The sequence below is a fragment of the Lynx rufus genome, unplaced genomic scaffold (genome assembly GCF_022079265.1).
Source record: "Lynx rufus isolate CCGP_SWC_20201006 ecotype Redwood Valley unplaced genomic scaffold, mLynRuf1.p SCAF_16, whole genome shotgun sequence".
Taxonomy (NCBI): Eukaryota; Metazoa; Chordata; class Mammalia; order Carnivora; family Felidae; genus Lynx; species Lynx rufus.
Window position 1 is genome coordinate 56787910 of NW_025814830.1, and position 21295 is coordinate 56809204.

Sequence of the window (21295 nt, forward strand, 5' to 3'; positions counted from 1 at the left end):
GCTCCGTCCAATCAGCGGTGGGCCCGGCCACCGCTCCACTTCTCAGCCAATGAGCGGGATCGGACGATGGCCTGCTGACTCCGGGTCCGCCCCCGTGGGCTGGCGGACACGCACCTCCTTTGCGCAGGCGCAAGGATCAACCCAGACGCGGTGCACTCAGACGCCGAGTCTACGTAGGCGCTGGGACTGCGCAGGCGCAGGGGTCTGCGCAGGCGCGTGGCGTCGGACTTCCCTAGCGCGGGCTTGGACTCCAGCTGAACCCGGAAAGTTCCCGCGGGCGGACGCGGTAGGGGACCGCACCCTGAGGGACTGTCCGCCCAGGCTGGGCTCAGTGGGTCCGGGGGCTCAGGCGCCTCAGTAGCTCCAGACGAAAGACGGGGTGACGGCGTCAGGGGTGCCGCCGGGGCTGAAGGGCAAGCCCCGGGGTCCCCCGCGCCCCGGAACAGGTCCTCCCCACGCCCTGCTCCCAGGACAGATCCTCCCCGCCCAGGGTCCCCAGCGCCACGGGACAGGTCCTCCCCACGCCTCGTCCCCCGAGGTCCCCGAGATCTGGCGTCCCCATGGGACGCACCCTCCACCTCCGGTACTCGCCAGAGCCCCTGGGCTGGGGGGCGCTAAGGGATGAATTGCTTCAGAGCTAGGCTCCTTCAAACCTCTCCTTTTTCTGAGCTCCAGATAAGCAGGGGTCCTTTTTTCACCGTGAAGGCGGATTGTCAGATCTCTGCACAGGGACTTTTCTATTGTAAAATATTCATAACGTAACACTTACCGTTGTAACCATTCCCAGTTGTGCGGTCCTGTAGCATTAAATACATTCCCGCTTTACAGCCATCACCACCATACAACAGCAGAACTTTTTTATCCTAAACTGAAAGTCCAGCCGTTAAACACTAACTCCCAGTTTCCCTCTTCCCTTTCTAAATGTTTAGTTAAAAAATTTTTTTAAATGTTTTATTTATCTTTGAGAGAGAGGCAGAGTGCGAGTGGGTTGGGGCAGAGAGGGAGGCACAGAATCCGAAGCAGGCTCCAGACTCCGAGCTGTCAGCACAGAGCCCGACGCGGGGCTCGGACTCACGGATCGTGAGATCATGACCTGAGCTGAAGTGAGAAGCTTAACGGACTGAGCCACCCAGGCGCCCCCAATAAATGTTCATTTTTACCTTTAAAATGGCCCATTCTTCAGTCGAGTTTGAGTACGTGTTGTGAACTGTCCCACCCCCGGCCAGCCACCCGGCTCTCTTCCCAGAAGGGTTAGTGTGACCCAGTGCTGGAGCGTCTGTCCGGGAACAGTTTCTGTGTGATGATACGCAGGGACCTTTTTCCACTTAGGTGCTTCATGGAGATCATTCCAATTCCGAACAAAAGTGCTCCCTGGCTCTGCTGTCCACATGTGCCTTAATCTTTCCAGCCCGCCCCCTGTTGGTGCACAATTAGGTTGTTACCAATTTTTTTTTATATAGTATGAGCTGTTTTTTTGTGTGTTAGTATTCGTGTAGAAGGAATTTCAGGAATTGTAATCACCTGGCCAAGTAGAGCGTGTCAGGTATAGGTAGCTGTTGGCAAGTTCCCGGGAGGAAGTTGAATCGGTTGTTGAAGGCTGGTCCCCAAAGCGTGGGAGCGTGCTCACCCTCTCCACGCAGCCCATCGGTCTTAAGGTGAAAAACCGAATCTTACTGCTGTTTGCATTTGTATTTCAGATGGCTGGTTTTTTTAGTTTTTCTTGCAATCATGTTTCCATTTCATGCAAAACGGCTGAAACTTGTTTTGCAAGATTGGTGGTAGCTTGTTCCTGGCATATTCTCTGAAGAGAGGGTGCCTGTGAGTCTCGGTGACTTCTGTTCTGCAAGGCAGTGGTGGAGAGGACAGCACCGACATTTATTACGTCTACAGAGTGAACCGCCTTCCCCAAATTCATCTGTGGAACCCAGCCCCCAGCGTGATGCTGTCGGGAGGCCATGAGGTCAGGAGGGCGGAGCCTCGTGATGGGATTGGCGCCCCTGCCCCTTGTGCCCCGCGGGGACACAGCAGGAAGACGGCCGTCTGTGCCCTGGTCTTGGAGCTCCAGCGTCCAGGACTGTGAGAAACCAGGGGGTGTTTGTAAGCCCCCCAGCCTGTGGTGGTTTCGTCCTAGCAGCCTGGATGAACTGAGATAGTACTGTGTATACACGATTTTAAAAGTCAGTTACCAGACCACTTCTCCACTCACCCCACCCCCAGGTTTGGCTCATCAAAGGCAACCACTTTCAAATCTTTATTTCCCTCCATATTTCTTTTTTTAATATATAATTTTATTTATTTATTTTAGAGCGTGAATCAGGGAGAGGGCCAGAGGGCAAGAGAGAGAATCCCAAGCAGGCCCCACACTCAGCAAGGAGCCCAACGCAGGGCTCAATCTCACCACCCAGCGATCATGACCTGAGCGGAAATCAAGAGTTGGATGCTCAGGGCGCCTGGGTGGCTCAGTCGGTTGAGCGTCCGACTTCGGCTCAGATCATGATCTCATGGTTTGTGGGTTTGAGCCCCGCGTCGGGCTCTGTGCTGACAGCTCAGAGCCTGGAGCCTGCTTCGGATTCTGTGTCTCCCTCTCTCTCTGCCCCTCCCCCGTTTGTGCTCTGTCTCAAAAATAAACATTAAGAAAAATTTTTTTAAGTGAGATGCTCAACTGAGCCACCCAGGCGCCCCCGTTTTCTTCCGTATTTCTAAACAACCTGCTTATATTCTTTCTTTCTTGATTTCTTTCTTTTTGTTAAGTTTATTTATTTTGAGAGAGAGAGGAGGGGAGGGACGGAGAGAGAGAATCCCAAGCGGTCTCTGCAGTGACAGCGCAGAGCCCAATGAAGGGCTGTATCCCAGGAGCCATGAGGTCACAACCTGAGCCAAAAGCTAGTGGGACGCTCACCTGACCGAGCCACCCAGCTGCCCCTCTTTCTTTTTCTGATTGTTTTTATTCTTTTTTTTCAGTTTTAGAGTCTATTGATTGCCAGTGAGCAGAAATAAGGGATTCTCTTCCAGCCACATCCCTTCCTGCCCTGTGCTCCCCGTGTAGGCACAAAGGTCTGACAGCGTGCTCGTGGGCAAAGGCCCCTTTATGTAATGGAGAGCCTTGAATGAACAACGCCCGTACCCAGGCTGGAAGCACATCCACACCAGCACCTTCAGCCCAGGACCCGCCCACATGTATGAAATTAACTCATCGTAGGGCCTCTTGGGCAAATGAATGAAATAAATGCTTTTCTCCTGCTCTCAGGGTTTGTCATGTAAGTTGTGGGGTTAATGCCTCTTGGGTCGCAGAGAGGATGGTAAACCAGAGGTCACATTATTCTGATTTTCTGATTTGTTCCATTCAAGTGTTTCAAAGATGTATGTGCAGAACAGGGAGCGAAGCTTGACATCTCAAGGCTCACTAGCAGGGGTGAAGAGTAGGGGTCCCTCCTGCAAGCCGGAAGCATCTTCCATGATGGTCCTCAGGTTTCCTTTTTTGTTTTAAAGCATTGTTTAAAAATTGTGCTAAGGGGCGCCTGGGTGGCTCGGTCAGTTAAGCGTCCGACTTCGGCTCAGGTCACGATCTCACATCCGTGGGTTTAAGCCCCGCGTCGGGCTCTGTGCTGACAGCTCAGAACCTGGAGCCTGTTTCAGATTCTGTGTCTCCCTCTCTCTGTGACCCTCCCCCATTTATGCTCTGTCTCTCTCTGTCTCAAAAATAAATAAACGTTAAAAAAAATTTTTTTTAAATTGTGCTAAAATATACATAACAAAAGTTTACCACCTTCACCACTTTTTGGCCAGCGCAGGGATGTTAGGTTCGTTCGCTCTGGAAGCACACGTCACCACCACCTGCCGTTCACCGAACTCTGCCACCTTCCCCAGCCGGAGCTCTGTCCCCACGAAGCCAACTCCCCGGCCCGGCCCGAGCCCCCGCACCTCCCATCCCGCTCCCGTCTCCACGGATCCCACTCTTCGGGGGACCTCGTACGAGTGGGACCCTCGGAGTGTCCTGTTGTCACCGGCTTCCTGCCCTTGGCAGGATGTCCTCCGGGTCCATCCGTGTGGTACCAGCTGCCGCTACTTCCTTCCCGTCTTAAGCTTCAATAACACCCCCTCGCGTGGACGGCCCACACGGTTTCGTGGATTCATCCACCGAGGGACACCTCGCTGGCTTCCACCTCTCGGCTGTTGTGAGGGATGCTGCCGTGCGCACAGGTGCACACGTACCTGTTCGTGTCCTTTTAGTTCTTTTGGGCGTCTGCTCCCCGGATGGAGTTGCTGGGTCACGTGGTGAGGCCATTGCTGAGTCTTTGAGGAACCGCCGTGCCGTTTTCCACGGCAGCTGCACCTTTCACACCCCTGCTGACCGTGCACGGGGTCCCCGTTTCTCCACGTCCTCGCCAACACTTACTAGCTCATCTTTGTTATTTATTTACGTATTTATATTAAAAGGGAATATTTATTTTTTTATTTAAATCCAAGTTCGTGGGGTGCCTGGGTGGCTCAGTCGGTTGAGTGTCCGACTTCAGGTCGTGATCCCTCGGTTCATGGGTTCGAGCCGTATGTCAGGCTCTGTGCCGACAGCTCAGAGCCTGGAGCCTGCTTCGGATTCTGTGTCTCCCTCTCTCTCTGCCCTCCCCCATTCTCACTCTGTCTGTCTCTCTCTCTCTGTCTCTCTCAGAAATAAACATTAAAAACAACCAAGTTAGTTAACATAGAGTGTAATAGTAGTTTCAGGAGTAGAATTTAGTGATTCATCGCTTACATGTAACACCCGGTGCTCACCCCAACAAGTGTCCTCCTTAATGCGTCTCACCCTTTACCCATCCCCCCACCCGCAACCCCTCCAGCAGCCCTCATTTCTCTGTATTTAAGAGTCTCCTAGGGTTTGTCTCCCTCTCTGTTTTTATCTTATTTTTGCTTTCCTTACCTCATGTTCCTCTGTTTTGTTTCTTACATTCCACAGATGAGTGAAATCATATGATATTTGTCTTTCTCTGACTTATTTTGCTTAGCATAATACCCTCCAGTTCCAGCCACGTATGTGCAAATGGCAAGATTTCATTCTTTTTCATCACCAACTAATATTCCCTTGTATGTATATACCACATCTTTATCCATTCATCCATCAACGGACATTTGGGCTCTTTCCATACTTTGGCTGTTGTTGAAACTGCTGCTCTAAACATGGGGGTGCGTGTGCCCCTTTGAAACAGCACACCTGTATCCCGTGGATAAATGCCTAGTCGTGCAATTGCTGGGGTGTAGGGTAGTTCTAGTTTTAGTTTTTTGAGGAACCTCCATACTGTTTTCCAGAGCGGCTGCACCAGCTTGCATTCCCACCAACAATGCAAAAGAGTTCCTCTTTCGCCGCATCCTCACCAACATCCGTTGTTGCCTGAGTTGTTAATGTGAGCCATTCTGACGGGGGTGAGGGGATATCTCATTGTGGTTTTGATTTGTATTTCCCTGATGATGAGTGAAGTTGAGCATTTTTTCATGTGTCGGTTGGCCATCTGGATGTCTTTCTTGGAAAAGTGTCTATTCATGTCTTTGCCCATTTCTTCACCGGATTATTTGTTTTTTGGGTGTTGAGCTTGATCAGTTCTTTATAGATTTTGGATACTAACCCTTTATCTGATACGTCGTTTGCAAATATCTTCTTCCATTCCGTCGGTTGCCTTTTAGTTTTGCAGATTGTTTCCTTCGCTGTGCAGAAGCTTTTTATTTTGATGAGGTCCCAGTAGTTCATTTCTGCTTTTGTTTCTCTTGCCTCCGGAGGCGTGTTGAGTAAGAAGTTGCTTCCGGCAAGGCCAAAGAGGTTTTTGCCTGTTTTCTCCTCGAGGATTGTGATGGCCTTCCTGTCTTACACTGAGGTCTTTCGTCCATTTTGAGTTTATTTTTGTGTCTGGTGTAAGAAAGTGGTCCAGATTCATTCTTCTGCCTGTCGCTGTCCAGTTTTCCCAGCACCGTTTGCTGAAGAGACTGTCTTTATTCCATGGATGTTCTTTCCTGCTTTGTCAAAGATCAGTTGGCCATACGTTGGTGGGTCCATTTCTGGGTTCTCTATTCTGCTCCGTTGATCAGAGTGTCTCTGCTTGTGCCAGAACCATACTGTCTTGCTGATTACAGCTTTGTAACAGCTTGAAGTCCAGGATTGTGATGCCTCCTGCTTTGGTTTTCTTTTTCAAGGTCGCTTTGGCTATTCGGGGTCTTTTGTGGTTCCATACACATTTTAGGATTGTCTGTTCCAGCTCCGGGAAGAGTGCTGGTGTTGTTTCGATCAGGATCGCCTTCATCTTTGTTTTAATAACAACCCACCCTGATGGGTGTGAAGTTCCAGGTCTCCCTTTAAGATAAGCTCCCAGTGCTGACGAGAGTGAGTGCAGGGTGGTGTTCCTCTAGTGTTAGTGTGCACATGATTCCTCCAGGGAAGCGTGTGGGAATTCTGATTCAGGAGATCTGGGGTGGGTCCTGATAGTCTGCGTTTCTAGCAGGCACCAGGCATGCCGATGGTGGAAGCTGCTGGCCGAGGGCCATGCCGTGAGCAGCAAAGATGGGTGGGGGGAAGCAGGTGGGCTCGGGGTGAAGCAGACCTGGATGTAGCTGTAGCCACCCCAGCCTCCTCCTCTGTGAACTGAGAGCCCTGCTCTGTCCTGGAAGTGCCAAGTGCAGGGCTCAGACGCCAGCACAGAAGAAATGACAGCCTTCCTCAGTAGCTGCTGCTTGGCTCATCCCTGAAGCAGAAGGAGGAGGGGGGGTCCCCCTGTGCTGTCATCAGGCACGTAGACGGGATGGAGGCATAGGGACCACGGGTCACCTCCAGGCTGCAGGCTCCGGAGCCCGACCTTCCTCCAGCCATTGGTGCCTCGGAGTTTCGGGAGAGCAAGAAGGGCCTCGCTGCTCGGTCAGTGACCACCGATCACGGGCCCGCCCGGTGTCACGATGGTGTGCAAAGTGCAGGTGCAGTGAGCTGAGCAGGCGACGACGTCCTGGCCCAGGAAGGGGGGCCTTGCCTCAGGGCCGTCACGCTGCTGCCTTTCCCTCCTGCCCAGTGACCAGAGCGGGACCAGAGCTCGGTGTTCCCGGGTCTCCCGCACCGTGATCCTCAGAGCCTTCAGCTGCCCAGCTCGTCCACCTCTGGCCACGTGGCCCCAGCCTGCGTGTCGGGGACTAAGTTCTTCTGTGAATTATTTCACTTATGCTCACGAGAGACCGTTGTCTTAAGCTGCCAAGGCAGCTCAACGGGGCATGCTCGGTGTCCTTCAGTTACCCTGGGAACCGGCCCAGCCTCACCAGGCATTCCCATCTAGAGAGAATGATCTGAGGCCGATGGCCCAGAGCTGGGGGCTGGCAAGTGTTTCCCGGCCCGGGACCTTTGGGAGCTGCCTGCTGAGGGGAGGGAGAGCTGGACCACGCCCCGTAATCACTGCTGGGGGATACTGCCCGTCCCCTCCTGATGTCTCTTTCTTCTCCCAGGGCCACTGTTTCTTTGTAAAGTTTTTCCGTTTGTTAAGAGATGTTTGATGCACATAAAGAACACAGATCATACAGTCATTTGAAGCATCAAAATATGGCCTCGCAGCCACCACCACTCACTTGACACTAACCAGTCTTCTGACCACCGTCCCTCCTGGGTCTGCTCACCAAAATGCCAGTTGGTGGGTGGGCTGTGCTGTCCCTGTGTCCCTATCGCTGGTGGCCCTGTCATCCGCGGCCCAGTCCCTATGGCCCTGCTGTCCCTGTGGCCCTGTCTCTGTGGCCCTGCTGTCTCTGTGGCCTGGTCCCTGTGGCCCCCTCCCTGTGGTCCTATCCTGTGGCCCGGTCCCTGTGGCCCTGCTGTCCCTGTGGTTCTGTCCCTGTGGCCCTCTCCCTGTAGTCCTGTCCTGTGGCCCAGTCCCTGTGATCCTGTCCCTGTGGTCCTGTCCCTGTGGCCCGGTCCCTGTGGACCTGCTGTCCCTGTGGCCCTGTCATCTGGCCTGGTCCCTGTGGCCCTGTCCCTGTGATCCTGTCCCTGTGATCCTCTCCCTGTGGTCCTGTCCTGTGGCCCGGTCCCTGTGGCCCTGCTGTCCCTGTGGTTCTGTCCCTGTGGCCCTCTCCCTGTGGTCCTGTCCCTGTGGCCCAGTCCCTGTGGACCTGCTGTCCCTGTGGCCCTGTCATCTGGCCCGGTCCCTGTGGCCCTGTCCCTGTGATCCTGTCCCTGTGGTCCTCTCCCTGTGGTCCTGTCCTATGGCCCGGTCCCTGTGGCCCTGCTGTCCCTGTGGTTCTGTCCCTGTAGTCCTGTCCTGTGGCCCTGTCCCTGTGGCCCTGTCCCTGTGGCCCGGTCTGTGTGGCCCTTTTGTCCCTGTGGCCCGGTCCGTGTGGCCCTTTTGTCCCTGTGGCCCTGTCCCAGTGATCCTGTCCCTGTGGCCCTGCTGTCCCTGTGGCCCGGTCCCTGTGGTGCTGTGGTCTTCTGAGCCTTGCTGTTTGCACACACACTTCCGTCTCTAAGGACTGCACTGTCTTCTTTGCAGGACAGTTTCAGCGTCACGGATCCAGCACCAGCTTGGCTGCAGCTGAGCATCTGAAACCGCCAAGTTCCTGCTGACATCCCAGGAAGGTGAGAGGGTAGCGGGGTTGGGGGCACAAATGGGAAAAGAAGCGTTTGAAGGGCGGGCGAGCTCCAGACCGGCAGAGAAAGGGGCTCGGGCCACACTTGGCTTAAGGACTGGTACAGGGGTGCCCCCGGCCTCCACACTTTCACACCTTCCAAAGTTACCCTTTCGTTCCATCCCCACTCAGGAAGTAGCTGCGTGACCTTCTCATCGTCACAAAACAGAGGCTCTGCGGCCATTGGATCTTCTCCTAAGTTATCAGGGGAGGCAGGAGGCGACCCCATCCTCAGGAGATCGACAGCCTACCTGCGGAGATGAGGTAACTCCTAACGAGTAAACAGGACACAACAGAGACAGTGGCGTGCTGCTGGAGATGCTGTAAATACCGAGGTCCCACAGACCTGGACGGAGGTCCGGCTTTCGGTCTGGAGATGACACGGTCGTAACTGTATCTTGAGCAAAGATATTTGCTGACACGGGTGGATTGGAGCAGGGAGACGCCTAAGGTTATCACGGTAGCCTGTGACCACTGTTGTCTGTTGAGCCTGCACGGTGGTAGTTTGTGACGTCCGTCGTCTATAGTCTGTCACAGTCGATACCGTCTGTCATCTGTACACTATGATGGTCCATACTGCCTGATACCCACAGACTATGATACCCCGTACCGTCTGCCATCTATAGATATGATAGTCCATACTGCCTGTCATCTGTAGACCGTGATAGTCTGTAGCATCTGTGAAATACAGAGTGTGATAGTCCGTACCATCCGTCATCTATAGAGTATGGTAATCTGTACATCCGTAGAGTACGATAGTCCGTATAATCTGCCATCTACAGAGTACAATAGTCTATATCGTCTGTCATCTATAGAGTCTCAAAGTCGGTACCATCCGTCATCTATAGAATATCATAGTCTGTACCATCTGTCAGCTGTAGACTATGATACTCCGGACTGTCTGTCATCTAGGGAGTGTGATAGTCGATACCATCTGTCAGCTATAGGGTAGGATGGTCTAATCATCTGCCAACTGTAGAGTACGATAGACTATACCATCTGTCGTCTCTAGACCATGATAGTCTATACTGTCTGTCATCTATGGACTAGGACAATGTATACCGTCTGTCATCTACAGAGTATGATAGAGTGTATCATCTGTCCTCTACATAGTGAGATAGTCCATACCGTCTGTCATCTGTAGACCATGATAGTCTTTACCATCTGTCATCTACAGAGTGTGACCATCTAGACCATCTGTCACGTGTAGACTGTGTGAGTCCACACCATCTGTCATCTCCAGAGGGTGATAGTCCATACTATCCGTCATCTATGGACCATGATAGTCTATACTATCTGTCATCTGTGGACTGTGACAATATACACCATCTGTCACATGTAGGGTCTGATAGTCTATACCACGCTCGTTAGGGAGTATGATATTCCATACCATCTGTCAGCTACAGATATGACAGTCCGTACTATCTGTCATGTACTGAACGTGAGCTTGTATCATCGTGGACGCTGACAGTCCGTATCGTCTACTATCTGGAGACGTGATCTTCTGTATCCTCTATAGACTGATCATCTGGATCATCTGTCATTTATTGGCAAACTGTGGTGGCCTGTGTCATCAGATTGTAGACTGTGATATAGTGTGTCATCTGTCCTCTGTAGACTGATGTTGTATCATCTGTCTGTATACCGGGTAGTCTGTGACTTCTGTCTTCTCTTGTGACACAGACCATGGTGTCTATAATGGAAGTTCCGGACCAGTATTGGAGGGTCAGTAAAGGGAATCTGAGGCCTTGAGAAGTATGTAGGAAGAAAGAGGACACGTGTTGAAGCCTGGAGGTAGAGACTAGGGAACGGGACACGTGAACAATCACGGCAAATCCCACTCCTCAGGGCAAATTCCGCTCCTGAGCGTTCTAGAAAGTGCCAGTAACCGATCTGTCTGACAGAAGGCATCCCGTGGTTGCCTGGGATGGGGCTGAGGGCTGGGTAGGTGGACTGCGGCATGAGGAAGCTGGGCGGGTCGTATGTCTGCTGCATCGAGTGGGCAGTGGTGTCACGGGTGCGCACAGGTGTCCCGGCACATCTCCCCGTGCGCTTAACGTTGGACGGTTGGCCGTGTGCCAGTCACGCCTCAGTCCGGCCGCCTGGTGACACCACCGCTTTCCGTCTGAAGCACCAGGTGGGGGGCTATGAACTGAGGGGTGTGGTCACTGTCTGCTGTAGACTTACTGCCCTGAGTGGGTTCTTGCCGATGTCAGAGGACAGACGGATGTTGTCTTTGCCAAACTGCTCATCTAAAAATAGTCGCCCTTTGGTTTCCGAACCAAAATGCGCTCTTTGAACCAGGCCTAGACACATTGACCCCCGAGTCAGATGCCGGCGAAGGCGGCACAGGGTGGCAGAGCGAAGGTGACTTTGGGGGAGGGAGGAACACGTCACCATGGAAACGGTGGGTGCCGGGCTCCGCCCGTCCGGAGGCTTATGTTTACCTATGTCCTCGTTACCTCTCCTCAGACACAGGACCCGCAGTGACATTGTGGGGCTGCACGCAAGGTGAAAGTGTGGTCTCGTGTTCAAGAAGTAGGCAGAATTTCGAGACGAGCCCAGCAGGGCATCTCCCTGTGCACGTGGCCTTCCACGGGGTCGGCCCCCCCGACGGAGCGCCTGGGAGGGAACGGCTTCTGCCCACGCCTTCGCCTTCGCCGCCCCTGTCTGCGTGGTCCCAGCTCCTCCTCTTGAGATCAGCGGCGTTTTCTCAGAACCGTGGGGTCCCACTCGTCGACACCCGTGTCGGCCGCGATGCAGGAAGAGAGATCAGGCTTGAATCTCCGCCCTCCCCTGGCCGCTGACTGCTCCATTCCCACCAGGCCCTTCCTTTGGGGCCCGTTCGAGGCACCGTGTCTGGCACGCAGCAGGTACCTACTGTCTCCTCTCGTCCGTCAGCAGAGAGAGCACGAAACAGGACTTTACTTACAGGCTTTTTAAGTTTATGTATTTATTTTGAGAGAGAGAGAGAGAGAGAGAGAGGCGGGGAGGGCAGAGAGAGGAGAGAGAGAGAATCCCAAGCAGGCTCCACACTGGCAGCACAGAGCCCGACACAGGGCTCGAACTCGCGAACCACGAGATCGTGACCTGAGCCAAAACTGGGAGTCAGATGCTTAACCGACTGAGTCATCCAGGTGCCCCTACTTACAGGCTTTTAATCCATTTTTTTTTTTTTTTGTTTATGCTTAAGGTTTGTCTTGGGGCTACGTGAGGTGCAGGGTGACGGGGGTGCGGTGACGGGGGTGTGGTGCTGAGGACGAGGAGGGGGCAGACGTGGATTTCTGAGCCCGGTCCAGGCAAGGCCAGCGGCTGCCTGTCCTGATGTCGGGGAGACTGAGGCGCTGCCCCGACCGGTACCCCACCCATCCCCGCAGAGCAGAGCTGTGGTCTCCAGCAAGAAAGGAGCGTGAGGGTTCTGGGGTCCGGGGGAGGCTGCCTGATTCAGGTCCTGGTCCCGCCGTGTTGCAGCCGGGGGCCCCCGAGCGGGCGAGTCCTCCTCCCGTGCCTGTGTTCCCTGCCCTGAACCGGAGCCAGGACAGCGCCAGCCTCAGAGCCCAAAGGTCTGACTCCTGGAAGGCTGCTCACAGCACACGGGCACCTAAGGGGCCACATCTGTGTTCCACAGTTGACATCAGATTACACGGTTTTTTTTTTTTTTTAATTTTTTTTTTTTTCGTTTTATTTTTATTTTTGGGACAGAGAGAGACAGAGCATGAACGGGGGAGGGGCAGAGAGAGAGGGAGACACAGAATCAGAAACAGGCTCCAGGCTCTGAGCCATCAGCCCAGAGCCCGACGCGGGGCTCGAACTCACGGACCGCGAGATCGTGACCTGGCTGAAGTCGGACACTTAACCGACTGCGCCACCCAGGCGCCCCTACACGGTTTTAAAAGGGGGGCTGAGTTGTCCTCTGAAAATTTGCATGTTGACATCTTGACCCCCAGGACCTCGAGATGTGACTTTATTTGGAGACAGGGTCTTTGAAGTGGCGATTCAGTTCAAATGAGGTCAGCAGGATGGACCCTGATCCCAGTGACTCGGGGAGAGAAGGAGATCAGGCACAGATGTGCTCTGAGGGAGGGCCACATGAGGACACAGAGACGATGCCTGTCTGCAGGCCACGGGGGCCTCAGTAGGGACATGTTCCTCGCGGGCCTGTAGCCCCAGGACTGGGAGAGAGTAAGCGTCTGAGCTCTAAGCCCCCACCTGTGGGGCTTTGTTATGGCGGCCCCAGCAAGTTGTTCAGGAGCTATGACACACTGTAGTCCCCAAATACTCGGGAAGGGGCGCTCACGGGTATTCACGCATCCTTCACCGCAGACTCTGGCAGGGGCCTCCGTCACGGCTCTCACCACCTCACACACACCCCTGCACGCACCTGCCGGCATCTGCCTGCCGGTCTTTCCCTGAAAGGTTTATGGTTCCGGCCGGAACAGAGTGAGGTCTCTCGGCGTAAACCAGAAGGACCAGAGCCGTGAGCCCCAGAGTGTGGAGGGCCGTGGCCTGGGTGCCGCGCTGGGCAGGTTACCCGCTACCCGTTCGGCCCCCAAGTCCAAGTGTTAGTGGCGACGTCACACCTGGCTCCGGAGAAACCCTTTCCCAGTCTGCCTTTGGACTCGTCACTTCCCGGCCGCTGCCCTTCGGCTTCCCCCGTCTGTGTTCTTCCTGTGTTTTCCGTCTTGTTTCTCAAAGCCTGGTCAGCCCGCTGAGATTCGGAGCGTCCTGCTGTCCCCACACGGCTTTGCCGCCCCTTCTCTTCCCCTCGGCAGGGGTGAGGAGAACCCGGGGTCCCACGCTCCGGTCGCAGAACCCCCAGGCGCTCCCCTTCCTGCACATCCTCCTGGCCCTCTGACCATCTCACCCAGGCCTGTGTCCCAGTGTAAAAGACCCTCTGCCCTCCTAATCTGCCACCCTATTTCTGATTTCCAAGAGAGGAGAGCCCAGAATTTCTCACTGAGCAGCAATATGGTTTAAGACCACAGACCGTGAAGCCAGAGCGCCCGGACTTAAACCCGAGCCTTCCGCCGACATGCTGTGTGACGTGAGACACGCTGCGTAACCTCTCTGGGCTTCCGTTTCCTCGCTTGTAGGAGAGGAGTAAGCCGAGTGCTCCCTGGTGGAGGACAAAGCCCTTGGAAGGGCCATGTCAGTCCACGGTGAGCAGTCGTCATCGCCAGTCCCAAACCGCTCACGTGGGTGCCGCCACCGCTCAGAAGAAAGCGTCTGCGTGGTTCGATCAGCGAGTGAGACACACAGCCTCCTCCCTGGCTTCCAGCCTCCTGCACTGTCCCGTGCCTCCGCCAGCCCGGGTGAGCACAGCAGCCTGGGGCTGATCACGGTCGTCAAGTTTGTGCTGAAGACAGCGGGTTCTTTTCCAGGGTCGAGAAAAGGCCACGATGGTGAAATTAGCCCCAGAAATGGACTGAAGAAAACAGTAAATAAAGCCTGGATTATGGCACTGCTGGAGGGAATGCAAACTGGTGCAGCTGCCCTGGAAAACAGTGTGGAGTTTCCTCAAAAAATTAAAACTAGAACTACCCTCCGACCCAGCAATTGCACGACTAGGCATTTACCCAAGGGATACAGGTGGGCAGTTTCGAAGGGACACGTGCTCCCCCATGTTTGTAGCAGCAGTTTCAACAATAGCCAAAGTATGGAAAGAGCCCAAATGTCCCTCGATGGATGAATGGATAAAGGACATGTGGTATATATAGACAATGGAGTATTACTCGGCAATCGAAAAGAATGAAATCTTGCCGTTTGCAGCTACATGGGTGGAACTGGAGGGTACTATGTTTTTTTGTTTTGTTTTCGTTTTTTAGTTTTTTTTTCATTTATTTAATTTCGAGAGACAGTGACAGAGTGTGAGCAGGGTAGAGGCAGAGAAACAGGGAGACACAGGATCAGAAGCAGGCTCCAGGCTCCGAGCCGACAGCACAGAGCCTGACATGGGTCTCGAACCCCCGACCTGTGAGATCATGACCTGAGCTGAAGTCAGATGCCCAACCGACTGAGCCACCCAGGCGCCCCTAGAGGGTATTATGTTAAGCGAAATTAGAGAAAGACAGACATCCTATGACTTCGCTCGTGGAATTTAAGATACAGAACAGATGAACATAAGGGAAGGGAAGAAAAAAACAATATAAAAATGGAGGGGGACGAAACATCAGAGACTCTTAAATACGGAGAACAGACAGGGTTGCTGGAGGGGAGGGGGGAGGGCTAAATGGGCAAGGGGCATTGAGGAGGGCGCTCGGGGTGAGCACTGGGTGTCACACGTAGGGGATGAATCACTGGCTCTACTCCTGTATCATTACCACACTATATGCTAACTAGCTTGGATGTAAATTAAAAATTAATTCATGAAAAGAAGCAAAGCCTGGTTTAGACGAGCCACGCCCTGCTGTCCCCGTCTGTCCCCTCCTTCCTTTGAAGATTGTCAGGCACCTGTTGTGATCAGATACAGGCCAGCCATGCGGGGTGCCGAGCCGCCCCCGCAGGGTGGCGCTTGTGGGAAAAGGTGGCCTCCCGCACTGCCAAGGGTCGTGGTCTTGAACTTGAGGCTGTGGGAGCCGGCCAGGCTGGAGGAAGGTGTGGCAGGGGAGTGGGGGAGGGGGCCAGGGAGCAGGGACTCCCTCGGGGCGGACCCGGGGCGGTCTCTCACTCTGCACCGTGGGATGGAGTCACGTGGCCGCAGGGATTTGTTTCCGGAGTCCGTGGGCAAAGGCAGAAAACACAGGTGGTCTCAGTTACCCCAGATGGCCCCTGAACGTCACCCGTGCAGCAGAGCGGAGGCTCTCACCGCACCCGGCGCAGGGCGTGTGCGCCACCGGCCGTTTGCGTCTGTCCCGGAAGGCCACGCGGCGCGTGTTCTCCAGCCTCGTGTCCCAGCGCTTCTGCGCTCCAGGCCAGCAAAGCACCCGCGGGCTGTTCGTGTGTGGGGTGCATGTTAGGGATTAAAACTGGTGGTGCCTTAAAGATTTGCTGTGTCCGTTCATTTAAAATCGTCGATAAGCCCGTCACGTGCTAACATATTTGGGTGAAAAACCACTGTCTCCTGAAACAAAGTTGTGGGAGGGTGGCGTCGCTCCGCGTGTTTGCGCATCTGGGTGTCTGGTCTCCTGGCCGTCCCTGTCGCCGCCACGGTGCGTGGCTTGGGGTGTGCGCGTCCCCACACAGCTCTGGAAACGCGCCCGAACTGCGCCCGTGGCTCGTCTCTGGTGGCACGCCAGACCTCAGCCTGTGGCACTGCCTCCAGCGTGGCTGTGATTGGCACGTGACGGCCGCCGTCGTGCGAACGCTTCCCACGTCCGTTCCACCAAGACCGTCTCCTGCCCGGGGTCTGCGGCCCAGGCCAGACCGTGCAGCGTCCTCACGGGTCATGGGGAAAATACCGGTTTGCTGATTTATCCAGAACTTCCACATGTTGGCGTTTCATTGTATAAGTAAAAAAATGATGTTCTCGTCAGAAAAGGCTTCAATCTTGGAAAGCTGCCCAAAGATGAAAGGCTTCCAGAATTGTCGTCGTCTCTTAAAAGTGTTAATATTACCGTGGCCGAGAAGGACCGTCACTCTCACCAGGTTCTGCTTGGAGAAGACGCCTGAAGGTGCCTGGCCTGGGCCCCCGTGGGTGTCCCGTGAGCACGCCCTCCCCAGAGGGGACCTTCGCGCCCCAGGGGGAGCGAGGGGCTCTGTGGACGCTTCTCATTTCTTCACTGAGAATGTTACAGGGACCCGGACGCTGGCACTTAGTAAGACCCAGGCCGGTGCTCAGCCGTATTGGTTTTCCGTGAGCGGGTGGAGGTGACATGCCCGGGCACCGGGGCGGTGACGCCAGCCCCACGTGCGCCTCGCGGAGGGCAGGTCTGCAGAGCACTTATGTACTGTTGGCACAGGGGCATGTTCTGCGAGAGCAGGAGGGAGACAGCCGTCACCAAGGTAGCGACAGGGAGCCACAGCTCATCCGACGCCCAGCAAAGGGGCTGGCAGCGGGATCCGGCCTGGGACAGTCCTCGATCCCAGCTTCTCTTTGGCCGATGTGAGACACTGGCATTCCCAAGGTCGTGTGCAGATAGAGGGACCTGTGGCTCCAGGACCGCCCTCCTTACAGACTCTCATTTCTTTTTTGTTAATTTTTAAAAATATTTATTTACTTATTTTCGGGAGAGAGAGAGATTATGAGTGGAGGAGAGACAGAGAGAGAGAGAGAGAGAGGGAGAGAGAGAGAGAGAGAGGGAGAGAGAGAGAGAGAGAGAGAGGAGTCCCAAGTAGGGTTCCAGCTGTCAGCACAGAGCCTGACGTAGGGCTCAAACCCACGAACTGTGAAATCATGACCTGAGCTGGAGTCAAGAGTCAGACGCTCCACCGACTGAGCCCCCCAGGCGGCCCCCGAGACTCCCATTTCTGAAATCAGTGTGTCACATGTGTCTTGGGCCCAGGCCCACGGCCAGGGAAGGAGAGGGGCTGGCGTGTCTGAGCTCAGCAGGCAAAACAAGTGATTGCGCGTCTTCCTTCAGGACCCGGGGAGGGTGCATCCTTGCAGGAGAACGGAAGAGGGGCCCATGGGGCAGAGGTGTGGGGAGGGGGAGGGGACGGGTGCCCTCCGGTCAGCCTGGGGGTGGGGGGCGCAGCACTGACAGAGGTCGTGTGGGAAGGCAGCCTCCAGGTTTTGCACATACCAGAGACACCTGCACCCAGCCACCAAGACGGACCCTGAACCTCTGCCCCCAGCCCTCCCGCCCTCGGCCCCACTGTGTACCTGAGCCCTGCCCAGCGTCTCCTGGGCCCTGAGGACGATCCCAGAGGCTCAGTGGGCTGGGCGGGCAGCTGGGAGGGGAGACTGGAGCCAGAACTCGGTGGTCAGGAAGTGCACACAGATTCTAAGAGGAGGTAAAGGTGGGGAGTTTCTCTAAAGTTAGCTATTCTATTTTATTTTGGGCATCCGAAGTGTCTTTTTTTTTTTTTTTTTTTTTTAATGTGTATTTGGCACTCCCCTGAATTCTGAAATAGAGTTTAACAGGATTCCTTTTTTTAAAGCAGTGGAAGCCAAGGCTTTCTAGTGGGACTGACTCAGCTGGGATCAGAACCCCTCCTTCGGGACCAGGCCAGGACCCCCCCCCTCCCGATGGCCAGAGAGTCCCGCACACTCCCCCACTCGGGAGCAGGAAGGTGCGGCCAGCAGCCGGCGTCCTCCCAGCCTCCTCGGAGCCTCTCTGAGTCTTGGCCGAGCTGTGTCCCTGAATGTCAGGCCATCTGCAAGTGATGAAGGCCTGGAAACTTTTGTTCCATTGAACTTTGCCAGGGAGCTATACTTAGCCACCGAGTGGAGGCCAGGAGTGGGTTCTCTGAATAAAGATAGTAACACGCGGGCTATTTTCAAACTTCCAGAGAACCCCCCCCCTCCCCAGAATATTCTGCGCCAAAATGATATTTATGGAGCCCTCTGGGCTTTTGGAAGGGAGGGTGTAACCTTAGTGTGTCTGTAGCTTTCAGGAGAGAGGTTTCTTTCAGCTGGGAGTGGGGCCAGGGCGGGGCCACCGGAGACCTAGTGTCCCTCTCGCACCTGTTTCTAGGACCTGAGCTCACAGCGGCTGGGCGCTGGCATCTGAGTCAGAAAACGGTGGTTTTCCTTGCTGGGTATCTGGTGCTGACCCTGTCTGTGGCCCTCACACCGCCATCCAGGTGCACCTGTCGTGCTAAAAGATGGGGTCCCCAACCTTGGAGGGCTGGTTACATGATTTTCCTCGTGTCCCGCATCCTCGCTTGTCTCTTAGGTTTCTGCCTTCACCAGACATAACCAGGCTGCAGCTGTGGCACCTGCTCCCAGCTCCTCGGGTCCCGGGACCTCTGGTCCCGCCTCCCACCTTGGAGGGAGGACCCAACAATGTGCTGGACCAGGACCAAAAGGCCTTCTTTAGGGTGAAGACTGGAAATGTGGTCAGTACAGTTTGGACAGAAAAAAGATGGCCTGTAGGTGGGAGGGACCCAAATAGCAGCACCCTGAGAAAAGAACCAGTCATCCACCTTCACCCAGGGATAGACCTCCTGCCGACTCCCGTTCTGTAGGTGTTGGGAGAGGGCTCCAGAAAGCCAGCTTCTAAATGGGCGTCCCAGGCGAATTCTGATGACCAGGCAAAATAGCATGGAAAAAGGTGAGGGGGGAGCTGGGAACCCTGAGCGGCCAGGCAGCTGGGCAGGTGGCCTCCCTGGGGTCTGACTGCAGCCGCCCCGCCCCTGGTGGACCGTCTCCCCCATTCATTCTCCATCAGCTCCCTGGCAGGTGCTCGGCCTCTCTTCACCCTCTCTGCCAACCTGGCCTCCACCACCCTGCCCTCTGCCAGTCCAGATATAAATATAAGAGCATTTTCCACGGGCCGGCACAGAAGGGCAAGCATTTGACTTTATTTTAGGGCCGTGAAATTCCCTCCCTTCATACCCAACAGGTGCATCGCCTCATTTAGCTATCAGGGCCCAGGAATAGAACACAATTTACAATATAGCTTCCTTTGGGCATCTGGATGCTATTTAAAAAAAAAAAAAAAAAAAAAAAAAAGCCCTCCTGTGAGATGGCCGGATATGGGCCAGAACGTTGGCTTGACCCACTCAACAGAGGAGCCCAGCTCTTCGGGAGACCGATGGGAGGGAGGACCACCCTGCTAGGGCAGGGCCCCTGGTTGGGATGATGGACGGGAAGTGGGAACAGGCACAGGAGGTGTTTGCCGGTGGGCCTGTCAGTTAAAATTGACCGCCCCCCTTGATCCTTTGTGGACCAAGGGGACAGAGGAATCCACTCTGCTGTCCTTCATCCTTCAGCCCAAGCACAGGGACCCACTGGGCATCTCTTGGCAAACTGTGTTCACATCAGCTGTTGGGGGGGGGATGGTGTCCTCCACTCTGCGGGTTCATATGTTGAAATCCTGACCCTATTTGGAATCAGGGTTTTTTCAGGTAATCGAGTTAAGATGGGGCCATTAAGGGGGGTCCTAACCCCGTAGGACTGGTGTCCGCACAAACTGAGGAAATTTGGACACAGAGACAGACACATACGCAGGGAGAAGCCATGGGAGGTGGGGGCAGAGAAGTGTGATGTGTCCACCAGCCAAGGAACATCAAAGATGCCCACAAACCAGCAGGAGCCAAGACAGAGAGAGAGAGAGAGAGAGAGAGAGAGAGAGAGAGAGGCCGGCCCCCGAGAGGACCAGCCCTGTGGCAACTGGGGCCCTGACTTCTGGCCCCCAGAGTGTGGGAGTACATCTCTGTGGTTTAAGCCGCATGGTGCATGGGGCTTTGTCATGGGAGTCACAGCCCGCTGACCTATCAGCTAAGCATCTGGTTCGCACTGTCTGTCCCTCGAGGGATGGCAGGTCCCCGCGGAGGGGAGGCCAGGTGCAGGCCTGGGAATGTGAGCGTGGCTTCCCCAGCGAACGTCTTCACTGCACCCGCTGATCTGTTCTGCTGTATCCCGGAGCCGCGGCCCTCCTGGGTGGCCAGTTTCGTCGAGGTCACCCTTGGTCCAGAGAAGCCCCACATCACGGTCGGGTTTCCTCTGGGATGTCCCCAAGACCCCTCCGATGGCCATTATCAAACCAGCCACGCAGGCCCTTTCACCCCAAGGAGCCTCGGGCAGGATCTACAGGTGCCGCGTGGCCCAGCAGCGGGCTGGTGAATGCGCTTCAGTGGGTCTGTGAGGCCCAGGGCCGACATGCGGCCTCTGCCGCTTGCCCTGTGGCCCCCACTCAGGGCCAGGAACAGGAGCCTAACTTTGTCCCTCAGCCTGGGCCAGAAGTGGGGCGGCTGTCCCCTCCGGGCATCAAGAACTCAGTCAGTCCCCATTAGACTCGGGCTGCCCTCCAGGGGCAGGCCGGAGACGCTAAGACACGCTAGCAAGATCGAGGCCCAGCCCAGCAGGTGACATCCCGGGGGCCTGGGGGTGGGCAGAGGCCGCACTCGGGGGCAGGATGCTGGGGAGGGGACTCCTGTTGGCATCTGAGTCAGTTCAGGAGGCATGTGTCTCGGGCAGCACCCACTCCCTCCGCTGTGGACGCCTATGGCCTCGGGAGAGGGCGGGCAGAGAAGGGCGATGGTGCCACGGGCAGTTGTGGACACAGTCCCCCGGTGACATGGTGGTCTCGGTGGAGACCTGTGCAGACCCAGGACCGGGTTCTCTTGTGAGCACCCTGCCGACGCAGACACACACGGCCCCCCGGCTCGCCTCTTCCCTGGGCCTCACTCTCCCCAGCTCTGCCCTCACAGTCTCACCCCCGGCGTATCTACGCCCCACGGCCGCTCTCCCTCCCTGTCTAAGGCTGTCCCCATTTCCGGTCTCCTTGTTCCCAAAGAAGGTGGCCCTGCTCACCTGCTTGGAGTGTCGCCACCCACCTCCCCGCTCCCCGTCCCTACACTTTGCCTCCCTTGCTCCGTGGCCAGAGGCCCAAATTACCCAGGAATCTGGGTAATTACTCCGGGCTCGGCCTCTTCCGCAGACCCAGGGCACCAGGCAGGACTCGGGGTCTCAGAGGACGTGACAGGCAGGGGTGCCAGGCTCCTCACCGCCCTGTGCTTGGGGACGGGGCCCTGGCTCTGCGTCGGGACACCCAGTGCCGCGTGCGCGCGCGCAGGCAGGCGGAGGTGAGCCTGTGGTGGCCGTGCCCACGAAGGC

The 21295-nt window shown here is 55.6% G+C and overlaps 1 long non-coding RNA gene across 1 annotated transcript; it reads left to right on the forward strand.

Moving 5' to 3' along the window:
- Positions 1–161: 161 nt before the first annotated feature.
- On the forward strand, positions 162–11635 carry LOC124511576 (uncharacterized). The gene is made up of 4 exons (XR_006961932.1): positions 162–286; positions 8499–8584; positions 8767–8898; positions 11107–11635. It is a non-coding gene; the product is annotated as an uncharacterized LOC124511576 (long non-coding RNA).
- The last annotated feature ends 9660 nt before the right edge of the window (positions 11636–21295 follow it).